The following is a 12,930-nucleotide window of genomic DNA, read 5'->3' on the forward strand; positions in this document are numbered from 1 at the left end:
ATTATCTTGGAGAAGGAGATACTCCTATTGATCTGATATGTATTGATTGATTATGTGCTATCAGATTGGTGTTATACATTTTTCTCCATGATTGTTGGATATGAAATAACAGAATGATGAATGAATGAATGTTTAAATTATAAGAAACTTATGTGAGCAGTAGAGACAAGATTATATTCCTGGTATTTATGAATGATTAATTTGATTTTGGATTGGTCATTACAGAATTTAAAGGATATTAAAAATAGATATTAACATGTAGGAATACCTGCAAGAAGATGAAGGTATTCCCTTCAAGAGGAATGGCAGCAGCACTATCAAAAAAAAACACAGGGTGTATAACCCAATAAGTTGTCTGGAACAGTGGTGGGATTCAATTTTTTTTACTACCAGTTCTGTGGGCATGGCTTGGTGGGCATGGCATGGCTTGGTGGGCGTGGCAAAATCCCCATTCCCTCCCCACTCCTGGGAAAGGTTACTGCAAAATCCCATTCCCTCCCCAGGGCAACCAAGCTCTGTTCTCCTGTGCAGCAACCAAAGAAGACTCAGCTGATCAGCTGGGACTCAATGGGAAGCAGAGAAGAGATGGGGGCGGGGCCAGTCAGAGGTGGGATTTGCCTGTTCTCCAAACTACTCAAAATTTCTGCTACCGGTTCTCCAAAACTGGTCAGAACCTTCTGAATACCACCTCTGGTCTGGAACATAGGTATTGAAAGCCTATAGAGATTCTCAATCATCCAGGTCATGGTTGTCTCAGAGATCCATTTCCAAAAAGCAACTGGACTTTCTTGGTTTTTTTACCCCTTGAATATGTTTCACTTCTCATCAAGAAACTTCTTCAGTTCAGAACTGAAATTTATTTAAGGAAAAAAAAACCAAGAAAGTTGAGTTGCCTTTTGGAAAAGCACCTTTGGGATAGGTGTTGAAAGTTCCAATATTTTACTCTATAAACTCAGTCTTGCTCCTACACTAGACCACATGGCCAAAAGTATCATACCTGAGTAGGCTTACAAAAAAGTTGGTTCATTACATTTCGGAAGCTTCTAATTTACCCACATTCATTCATACTCTCAAAGATGGAAAGTCAGCACTGAATTATTATTTCCTCAGATTTAACATAATCTTAAGAAGACTATTTGGTAGAAATCAGTAGTGGGATTCAATTTTTTTTACTACCGGTTCTGTGGGCGTGACTTGGTGGGTGTGGCAGGGGAAGGGTACTGTAAATCTCCAGTCAGAGGTGGTATCTGCCAGTTCTCTGAACCACTCAAAATTTCCATTACTGGTTCTCCAGAACTGGTCAGAACCTGCTGAATACCACCTCTGGTAGAAACCATTAGAAAACCGAACGGTGTGATGCAAAGAGGCATGAAACTTTTTTTCCTTCACTCAATAAAAAATAACTGATATAGCAACTAGAACTAGATAACTAGAACTAACTTGAAATAGTGACTAGGAATTGCCCACTTATTATTTATTTGAAGATAAAGTAGGCTGTCTTAACACTAGGTGAGTAACCAAAATGGACAGACACCAAATGGCACAAGAAGTTCTTAGGAGAAGAAAAGAGACGAAGCAAGAGAAAAGGTCTGGAATATGAGACTAACAGAAGAGGAGGGAGACAATGGAGGAAGGTGGATAAGAACTGATTAAAGAAAGGGAAGTCCTATTTGGACAATGAAAAAGAAAAACCTCAAGTACAGATAAAATGAATGAAAAAGAAAAATGGAAACTGGGAAGGAAAAAAGCAGTATTGCAAAGATAGCAGAACACTGTTTGCTGAAAAAAGCTATGATATGCATTGAATAATGCTTTTACAAAATCATAGGCAAAGTGCAAAGCATGGGACCAGTAAAATTGGGTTTCTGGCAACAGGTGCTATGAAATAGGGGATAGTTACACAGCAGCCTCCTAGTTTCTCTTCTGAAATCAGGAATTAGGATTAACCTTTGGTGCAATTTGTTGGAGTGCTAATTCAGCCATTAAAATGCAGCCTAAGAAATTCTTCATTCTCTTAGACTATGAAGAAGCTATATGGACCATGGAAAGATTTAAGATAGAATAATATAGTAAATCTGAGAGTTCTGACAATCGCAAATTTCAAAAGATTCCATACAAGATTTTGGAGAAAGTAATCATTGTGAATGTTGTTTAAGAAATATGTGTAGCAAAAGAGTAAAGAAATCACAGATAAAATAGTCAGAGATATTTACAATTCAGTATGTGTACTTTACATCCCACACAGCTTTCTCTGTCTGCCATTAAGGGAGGCTTTGAAATTGCCACCAGAGTTTCATAAAGTAAGACTGAACTCTTGTGGGAAATGTAATGTGTAGCCAACCTGTTCTTCGTTCCTGATTGATTTTTGGACTACAGCATTAAAGATTGTGACGTCTGCGTGGGTTGTGCTTTCAAATTTCTTCCCAGGTTTTTATATCAATTTACAATAGGACCCACAAAGCCTTGGGGCAGTGCACTTACTCATAAATATATAGTAAATTAATTTTACTATAGAGAAGGAAAGAGAAATAAGTAGGAAAAAGCAAAGCCAATCACAAAAATGAAAGGCAAGAGAAAACTAGATTCTTCATTTAATGGCCACCATCCCAATTTGATACCAATGAGCTCTCCCTTAATTTCAGAGAAATCTTCCTCCTGAATGCTTTGGAAAGGTTACAATGCAATTTTCTGAAACTAAGTTATTAGACAGTGGAGCATTAACCTTTGAGCCCTACAGACTTTTACTCTTTTTATCTCCTTTTCATTTTTGTTTGTATGTCTGTTCATTTTTTCCCCCCTGTGATCACCATCCTGTTGCTAGGTAACAGCTGTTTTGTGCACAGGCATGTGAGTCTATCTGTCTCTTTGCTTTGTCAGCCTGGCCCAGGGTATCCACCTCCCTAGCGCTTGCTGACGGCAATACAGCTCTTCACAAAAAAGCATTTATCATGCCCCGGCACAGTAATGGCCACTCCAGAGAGGGGAAATTGAGCTGACCTGAAGGCCAAAGCTGTTAGGGAGACTGGTGGGAAGGGTAAGAGGGTCACAGCACCCTTTCCCCACCCACTTAGTGGGCAGTAAGCAGTGCCCCTGTTTTCACTAACACATCCCAAGGCTTTGCACCTGAAATAAATGTTTATTTGACATCATCAATAAAAGGAAAAAAAATACGATTTCAAAGAAACCAGATATGGATCTAACTGAGATAAGCAGCAGTCTTGTACGCAGCTATTCCGCTTAAAGGCCACCAAACACCCCAAAGAGTTGAAATGCACTTATGATTTTTCTATCTTGCCATTGTCATAAGGAAAAAAAATCATTTCTGCTTCTTCCATCATCCTTAATCTTTTTTAAGAAAATAAGTATAAGCCAAAATTACAGTTGTTTGGTTCTGACCAGTTAAAGCAGGGGTGTCAAACTCGCAACCCAGATGTTTTCACGCACTGGGCTGGCCACGCCCTGGGCTGGCCACACCCACCCCTGGTTTAACAAAGGGGGGGAAGTCGTGATATGTCACGTGATGACAACATGACGCCACGAGTTTGACACCCCTGAGTTAAAGCCATCTACCTATCAAATATTTTGGAAGGAAATTATTATTACAACTGCTATTACTACCATTTCTTTTTATAAAAAATATTAAAAATCCAAGTGTCTGCTTTTAGAAAAAAAATATATTTTGATTTCTGCCTTCAAATCACTCCTTTCACTCAATTAGGAAGAATAAAACAAGCTCTACTCTTCATTTTACCAACTGTCACACTTGAGATGATCAGAGGCTATGTTAAATGTTTTTAAAAGCAAAATACTATTAGTAGAATGTTTAATTTTGCTTATTTTAAAAAGGGCCAAAGTCATGTTTACTTGCCAGTTAATATAAAAAATTAATGCTAACTTTAAGAAAAACTACAAATGTTGGATGACATTACCAGATGTATGCATTAAATAGATTAATTTGTAAATTCCATACATTTTCACACCATTTGATATAAGCAAGATTATTTCATTTCCAGAATATGTCAATCATAAATGGTGTTCATTATCACAATATTCATAAATAATATGAATTCTGCACAGTAGTGATACTTGTTTAGAAAAGCTCTATAATCAATATATCCCTTGTGAGATCTCTCACAAAAGCTTTGAGATTATGCAAGCTATCATTTAGCCAGCATTCAACGTCAATGAGAGGAGCAGATCAAAAGAGCATCACAAGATCTCTATATTATATATCACGCCTATGTGCAGGAATAATTTCTTACAAACAAGAAGCACCTTGCTATAGGTGTGATCCTCAACCACCCTTGGAATTTTTATACCAGCCTTTCTCAATCTTGAAAACATTTTCAGGGTAGCCTTACAAAAAAACATGATTTTGTCTACAGCTGAGTCATGAAACATTAACTTCCCCACATCTGTGAGTGCTAATATTACATGGTACATGAACTTTAAAAATGTGTTTGTTTTTTAACCATGAGCTCTCACTAGTGCTCACCCACAGAACCTGAGGCTTTCACAGAAGACATCATGGAAGACTGGTCTACAGTACCTAATTTTGGAATATAAAATATTTATAAGAGGAAAGGCCCTTCTTGTGAAAATGCTATCCAGACAATTGTAGGGAGACCACCAAAGATTTTTTTAAGAGTTAAAAAGCCAAGAGTTATGGCAGCAAATATAAGTACTTGTTAGCAGACAGCCTATGTCATTTGCAAAAGTGAAAGTTTATGCTTTTAATGCATTTTTAATATTACTGTTGTGTTAAAAATGTAAGCCCTTTGTATGGATGTAAACTCATTAAGAGCATGTGATTTTTATGGACCCATAATTGCTAGAGTCCGCTTTCAAAGATTAGTAGGTAGTGACAGTTTATTCATTAAGAGAATACTAGATAGTGAGCTGTAGTTTGTATATAGTTATTTGTAGTAGTAAGAATATTAATTAATGTATTCAGTTATAAGCCAGTACATTTTACTAAATGGACAGTAAAAGTAAGTTAGTTTTCAAGCTTTCAAACAACAACATTTTACCACAAAAGAGTTGATCTCAGTTTTACTATATCCTCCGGAAAGTCATCAAATAATAATATGAACGTTAAAATTGATCAAGATTAATTTCACTGACAGTGTATCATAACATATTTCTCTTAGGAGACTCATTTGTTGAGCAGCAGAAACAAAGAAAAGAAGAAGAAAAATCAGACTGCAAGAAGGCAATTAGATTTTTACCATTGATAAAATAGCAACATGTCTGATTTATTAAAGCATTCCCAAATAGCTGCAGCATAAGATTTGTTTGAAAATTGCAAAGAAGTAAACATAGAAATAATGTCTACCAAGTTATCAATAAATTTAGCATTCTAGTAATGCTAAATTTCTGTGAATTTTTCATTTACTAATTTCCTGAATCCTAAAGCAAGAAAAGATCTATGTGTTGCATGTATACTGCCTGCATAAAACCTTGTACTCTAATATTTATAATATAGTCTAGGATTTCCTTGTTTTCTCCAGATTAAAAATTATTTTAAATCTAAACCATCCTTGTGCCTGAAAATAGTCACTGTCCAGGCTAATGTATTCTGCACGGAAAAATGTATTCGGCACAATTTAATGGTAGATTAATTTAAAATTGTATAATGTAGAGTCACTTAGAGGGGCAACTAAAAGTGACTTTTTCAGTTTTACATTAACCAAATGTAGAACGTCTATTTTAATTAAATCTCTATAATAATATTCCAACAACACTTTAATCCAGTATCACATGTTGTGAATTTTATTGGGTTCTAGTGAACTAGAAAGTTTTTAATTCTTACATTTATACTGTCCCACCCAAAGGCTGCTGAAGCAACATACGATAAATTGGGATACATACTACAGTTGACTTAAACTTGTTAGTTAATGTCTAAAAAATTATTGGAAACTAAAGTATTATCGTATACATATTTCATTTTCGTTTGAAAACAAATATCTGGTCTCAAACATAGCTGGTTTGAGCTTAATATTTTGCTCTTGTTCCATTACGTTAACACGGAATATCCTTTAAGATGTTCAATTCAACCTCCCTTACTACTGTTTAGAGTGCATTTGTTGAAGCAGAATGCATTTGTTGAAATGGATGCCATATGTGTATTGTGTCACAGGACAGTTGCCTAGGATGAGAAATTGCAAGCCAATAATTCACTGTAACGTGATAGTAATTAAACTAGTTTTGTCTCTTTTAGCCTTGGATACTTCACTTCTAAGGATTACTTTTGTTGTTGGGTCTAATGACTAAAGAAATATCATAGTAAGACAACGGTACAGAGAAATTATATGTATAGATGTAATCCCCACTAGAGATATTAAAGACACTGAAAAAAAACTAGTCAAAAGGGGGTCCTACCACTCAGCCATGTTTAATATCCCCCTCTCAGACTCCAGCCCTCCAATTAAAAAGTCTTATTTTATCCAAAACTTAATTTCCTTGACAAGACTCTAAAAATAAAAATTAAAAACTGAGCCACACACTTTGCAGAACTGAAGGCAAGAGCCACAGCAATGAATCTCCTCATTGAAAGGACAGGATGTAGAATAAAGGCAGATAGCGGTTGCGGAATAAAGTTACTGACATAGGATACCCAGATTTTTGAGAGTTAAACAGGGATGCATTAAATGTATATGCAGGTAGTCTTCGACTTACAACCTTTGATTCACAAAGGCACTGAAAAAAAGTGACTTATGAACATTTTTTGTACTTACAACCATTGCAACATTCCCATGGTCACATGATCAAAATTCAGGTGCTTACCAATTGGCATGTATCTATGATGGTTCCAGTTCCCGGGGTCACCATATGTAACCTTCTCAGCTGGCTTCTGACAAGCAAAGTCAATGGGGGAAACCATATTCATTTAATGATGGCATGATGCCCTTAACAACTGCACTGATTTGCTTAACAATTGTGGGGGGAAATCGTAAAATGGGGCACAAGTCACTTAACATCTGCCTTGCTTAACAATGGAAATTTTGGCTCAATTGTGGTCATAAGTTGAGGACAGTATTTAATTTGTGAATTAGACAAAAACTACCAAAACAAAAAAAAAGACTATATGAAGACAAAAACAAAAAAACCCAACACAACATGACTTGATCAGATTTTACACATTTGGTAGAATTTATTATCTCCCAAAACAATACCACTAAAGATCGGGAACTATTGCTCTAGATCAGGAGTGTCAAACTCATGTCGTCATGGCAGTGTCACATGACTTTTCCCTGCTTCATTAAATTGGGTGTGGACATGGCCAGTGTGTGATGCATCCGGCCCATGGGCTTGGTTTGACAGCTCTGCTCTAGATATTCCCCCAGCAAGTGCTTATTTCTAGAATTATCTTGCAAGCATACTTTTCTTTTTTAAGAGCATCTTGTAAACCAGTGGTCCCCAACCACCGGGCCCCGGACTGGTACCGGTCCGTGGATCATTTTTTACCCGGCCACAAAGAAGTGGGTGTCGCCATCTTGTTTCGACGGCGCTTGAGAAAGTGCTTCCGGGTGAGCTTGTCGGTCGTCGGTTGGAAAGCGGCGTTTGGGTGCTGAAGGAATCCTCGCGCCTTAGTTTCGTCAAGGGGGGGGCGTCTTCGAACGAAGAGCCGTCCCGATGGCGGTGGAGTCTCGCGTTACTCAGGAGGAGATTAAGAAAGAGCCCGAAAAGCCCATCAACAAAGGTACAAAGGAGGAGTTGAAGGTGGTGGGGAGAAGCGGGGGACGGCTGGCTGGCCGGTCGCTTGGCTCGCCTTGCCTTGATCGTGCGTGCTGATGCCGGTACCGGTCCGTGGATCATTTTGTGATGCCGGTATCGGGCCGTGGGACAAAAAAGGTTGGGGGCCACTGTTGTAAATGACAGAATAGCAGCTGAGATTGCAGCCTCAAGATAAGCAATGAATTTAGGGTTGCCAAATCCACTTGGTTCCTCTTTTCTGTGCAGATATTATTCATACTCAGAAAATCTTTTCTACAGATACATTCATACCAGGCAGACACATGGCAAATTGAACTAGAAAACAAATGATTGTGAAAGTAATGTCCATATCTCCAACATGGGCTAAAGTTTATGCTGTCAGACATTTGCTGTTTTCCTCCCACACCCCCAATTTCATTCTTCTACCACAATGTTACTTTGCATGCGTTAGTTCTTCAAATGAGCCGCTTTGCCCTGATATAACCATTTTGCAGTTACAAACCACAGATGACGCTTTTGCTCTTTCCAGAGAGGAATCATGTTTAGCTGGGTCAATGACGAAGTCAGCAGTTCATTAAAATGGGATGCTCTTTGCCGAGACCAGTTCTTATGAAAAGTAAAATATAAAAGTTGAAAAGGACTTGCCCTACCCACTGCAATATCAACAAAAAGCTGGTGAATCTTAATCACGTTGAGAAGCAGATGAAATCACAACATATCTTCAACTAAGCGTTACTGACAGTTTAACATGGACTGTTGTGTAGACTTGGATATTAAAGGACTCAGTGACAAGATCTAGCCTGCCAGCAAAACTTTGCACTGCATTACAGACAATGGTGAACTATGCAACCCACTCTAGCTAAAGAATTTTCAGGCTTTGCTTCTTTCAGTTTTCAGAAAATATGGTTCTTTTTCCCCTCCTTGCTCTTAGTTTACCACCAAAGTTAAGATTTGTTCAGTCAGCAAAAAATCCAATCACTTTTTTCTCTCTCGTGTAAATTGTATTTTTCCAAGAGTCCTTCCATATTTCTCCAAACAGTATGGCAGAGGTTTCAACTGACAGAGAGATAAACTTTAAAAAGGTTACCTTTGCTGGCTCACAGTCTCAGTTTAAACATCTTTTCTCTTAGAAGTGTCAGTCGACACAGAGTCACTTTTCAGCGCATTCATGGCCAAAGGTTCAAAATATACTTCCAGATATTGGTTTTTATGTACAAGCCCAGTCAAACTTTTCAGCGTACCATTTTTCTAATTTAAGCAGAACTGCAGTCCATTGACTAAAAGCTGGGGTTGTATATCACAGCACATAACATAATGTGCCTCTTTTAACCATGAATTAGATCCAGTCTTTTGTCTCCCATTCCATCAGGTGATACCCACAATGATGAACAAAACCAAACCCAGTAACTGATTAAATGATACCAGGCTTAGTACCTAGTTCTTACATATGTTTTGACAGGATTCAAGTTATGGATTTCCTGAAAAGCACTGAGTTTGTTTTGTTGGCAGTAATCCAATCTGGTGCATCATTTTCTACCATACCTACCCCAGTATATTGTTTTGTGTTTTTAATTGCAGTAAAGAAGCAGCTTGTAGTCCACAGTTGGCAATATCTGTATTGTGCAGCTCATTGAAGGGGAGACAATATTTCCAACAAACTTGTGACAGAAGCTCAGGAAACACTGTCAATATTTTTTTCCATGGCGTTAGTTAATGCTAGAAAAATACAGCTGTCAATTCTCACATAACAGCTGAGATTTGGTAGTTTGTAATGAAATACAAGCTGTGTTAAATGAGAGGCATTTTAAAACTGTTGCTTCAAATACATGTTGCTAAAACAGTCAAGTCATAAGCTTCATATGCTTAATAGACTGTTTACAGACTTGCATACCAGAAGTCCAAATTAATGGGAATATATACTGAAACAAAAGAATGCCTGATATTCTTTTGATGTGAACTATATGTGGGCTTTCCTTTTAGAGCAGTTAAGTTTTTTCCCCCTCTTGCTGAAGATTAATGATAAACTTTAAAATGTTTTTCTTCACATTTGCCACACAAACATAGCCTTTGCAGAAATGCGTATGGAAAATGAATGGGTATTCTGTGTTGTGATTCAATTATTTATCTTTACATCCCATAAAGTTTTCAAAGTGCTAAGCAATGCCACCTTATCACCAGCATTCTCTCCCTGACTTCTATATTGGGTAATTCAATTACAGGGCAAGCCTTGGGAATTAAAAGTATTTTAAGTTCTCTTTAGAGTCCCTTTGGAAATGCATTTGTTAGTATGTGGGGTATAAAATTATTTTTTTGCTAGCAGAAACCTTTTTTGGTATGCGTTCAATTTCAATTGGACTCAACTTCGACCTTGCAAGGGATTCCATACCATTACTATTTTCTCAGTAGAGCTCATTCAAATAGAAGCCAGGTTACATTATAAAATAAGAGAGAGAGGGAGAAGGAGGGAGAGAGGGAAGGAGAGGGAGAGAGGGAGGGAGAGAGAGAGACTCTAGAAAAAGTGCAGAGAAGAGCAACAAAGATGATTAGGAGACTGGAAACTAAAACATCAAGATTTGGGTATGTCTAATTTAATTAAATGAAGGACTGGGGGGATATGACAGCAGTGTTCCAATATCTAAGGAGGTGCCACAAGAAGAGGTGAGATCAGTCCTATTCTCCAAAACACCTGAAAGCAGAACTAGAAGTAATGGATGGAAACTAATCAAGGAGAGAACCAGTGGTGGGATTCAAATTATTTTACTACTGGTTGTGTGGGCGTGGCTTGGTAGGCATGGCAGGGGAAGGATACTGTAAAATCTCCAGTCAGAAGGTGCAATTTGCGTGTTCTCCGAACTACTCAAAATTTCCACTACCGGTTCTCCAGAACTGGTCAGAACCTGCTGAATACCATCTCTGGAGAGAACCAAGGTAGAATTAAGGAGAAATTTCCTGACAATTAGAACAATTAATCAGTGGAACTACTTGCCTTCAGAAGGTGTGGCTACATCCCTGGAGGTTTTTAAGAAGAGATTGGATAACCATTTGTCTGAATGTGTGTATAGGGTCTTTGGCTTGAGCAGGGGATTGGACTAGATTAGAAGACATCCAAGGTTCCTTCCAGGTTTGTTGTGCTGTTACATTTCTGTTAACCAACAATACAATATACCTCAAAATGAAGGAGAATTAAATGCTAAAATATATGAGTAAAGTGGATGATATTGAAAGGAGTCGTGCAAAGAAAGTTGTGAGCGTGTCTATTTGTTCGTAATACTCACATCTTACTCTTGTTATGAAAAAAAATGGGATAAAAGACCACTAATTGTTGTAGAACAGAGCCTGAGACAGAGATTTTCATAAGCAAGCAGTTAAAATGTTAAGGCTTAAACTCTATTTCCATTTTCCTGAAAGTAGATCCCTTTTGATTCAACCATACTTACAATCAACATGTCATTTTAAAGTCAGCTCTTCAAGATGAATTCAATTCTGAGGGACTTCATGAACTTGGACTTGTTTGGGCATAATACCAAAGTATTATGCCAAAGTAACTTTCCTTTGGCTTGTTCTAAGACTTTTTTAAACCTGATGAACTGGAATTGATGGCATTGCTGGTGGCCTCCCCTCCACCAGTTCTGACTCCGTAGAGATAAAGATGATGATCTACATGGAAAGAAGAAAGATCCATCACCAAGGCAATGAATTTCCATCATCTTCTTTTAATGACCCCATAATCCCTTGCAGGGTGGAGTCTGGGCAACTGAATGGAGCTAGCAGAGTAAATTTCCACGTACTGTACAATTTACCATAGTGTGTTTATATTCCTCAAAGACCACAGACAACAATACCCAGCCATCATGCATGTAGATTTGTAGAGATCATCTACATTTTGCACTAGAGCAAGGGTGAGACATCTGTCTTCCATGGAATACACCCAGCCCTTCCAGGTCAAATTTACTGACTAAATACTGAAAAAATTAAGCAGCATTTATTGGAGGAGGGTGTTGTTTATGATTTTGCAGCAAAAATATATGGTGATAATGAGCATTATATGTTAAGCTTGCAGTTATACTTTCAACCTTAGTCCATTTGATTTTTTAAAACATTCTACAAAAGAAAAATTGAAGGATAGGGAGTGGGACATAGAGAGAGGTTTTGTTTATCTATTTATGTCAAATGCCAGATTTAACAGAAAGTTCTTATCAAGGAATTAAAGCATAATATCCCTGAATTTTAGATGATGGAAGACTTGGAAGTATTAGTAGATGTCCATATGAAATACTAATTTAAGAAAAAAAAATATTTCAGCATTTTTTTATTACAATTCTATCCAGTGCAATAAAACTGAAACCCAAGTATATTCGTAATTTGAAAACTCCTGTTTTTAGCTCTTTAAAGATTGATTAAATTGATTATTTTTTGTTAAACATATTATACTTCAGGGTCATTTTGCTTTGTAATTAAGAAAAAAAGCCAGAAACATCATTTGGACATTAAACATTTAATAGATATATTTTTTTCTAGCTTTATGCATTAGCACAAGACAGCCTATTAATAAAATAAGTCTTCCTTCAGGGTCAATTTAGATGGGCTGCAATCTTCTACAAATATATTGTAAATGAGGATAATTTAATGGTCTTAAAACTAACTGAAAAAAAGACTGGCTTAACTCCCTTGACAATACCACTGAAAAAGGAGGTGGGGTCGGACATGACTAGCCCACTCTTCACAATTAGCAAATATTTAAGTTTGATCCTGCTGAATTACATAATTGCAAATATTATCTTCTTGCTTAGGTCGGTCTCAGCCTTTCTGACCTTAAAGGTTAATTCAGACTGAGAGAAAGCTGAGGTTTGCATTAGAAAGTCAATAAAACTATCGCTAGGTTTTAACTTCCAAAGCCAGGGATTACAATGACTTCAAATGCTGAAATAAGGAAAAACTGTAATCATACAAACTATGAGCATAATGATCTACAGTTCTGCAACAATTGGTAAAGAGTAAACGCATGTCTTAGTGTATCTTAAAAATCAGAAATAGCATTGCATAACTTTTGGGGGGGATTAGAATCAGTGCATCTAATGCAGTGAATTCTAATCCATGAAAATTTGTGCACCATTGTGTAGAAATTACAATAGCCATAGATAGCAGCTCCCTGCTTATCATAAAGAATGGGATTTAACATGCAGTAGTATTAAATTTTTATCTTTAGGTGTAGGT

Source organism: Notechis scutatus, chromosome 3, assembly GCF_049901735.1.
Source record: "Notechis scutatus isolate UNSWTSFEM ecotype Mainland chromosome 3, rNotScu1.2, whole genome shotgun sequence".
Classification (NCBI taxonomy): domain Eukaryota; kingdom Metazoa; phylum Chordata; class Lepidosauria; order Squamata; family Elapidae; genus Notechis; species Notechis scutatus.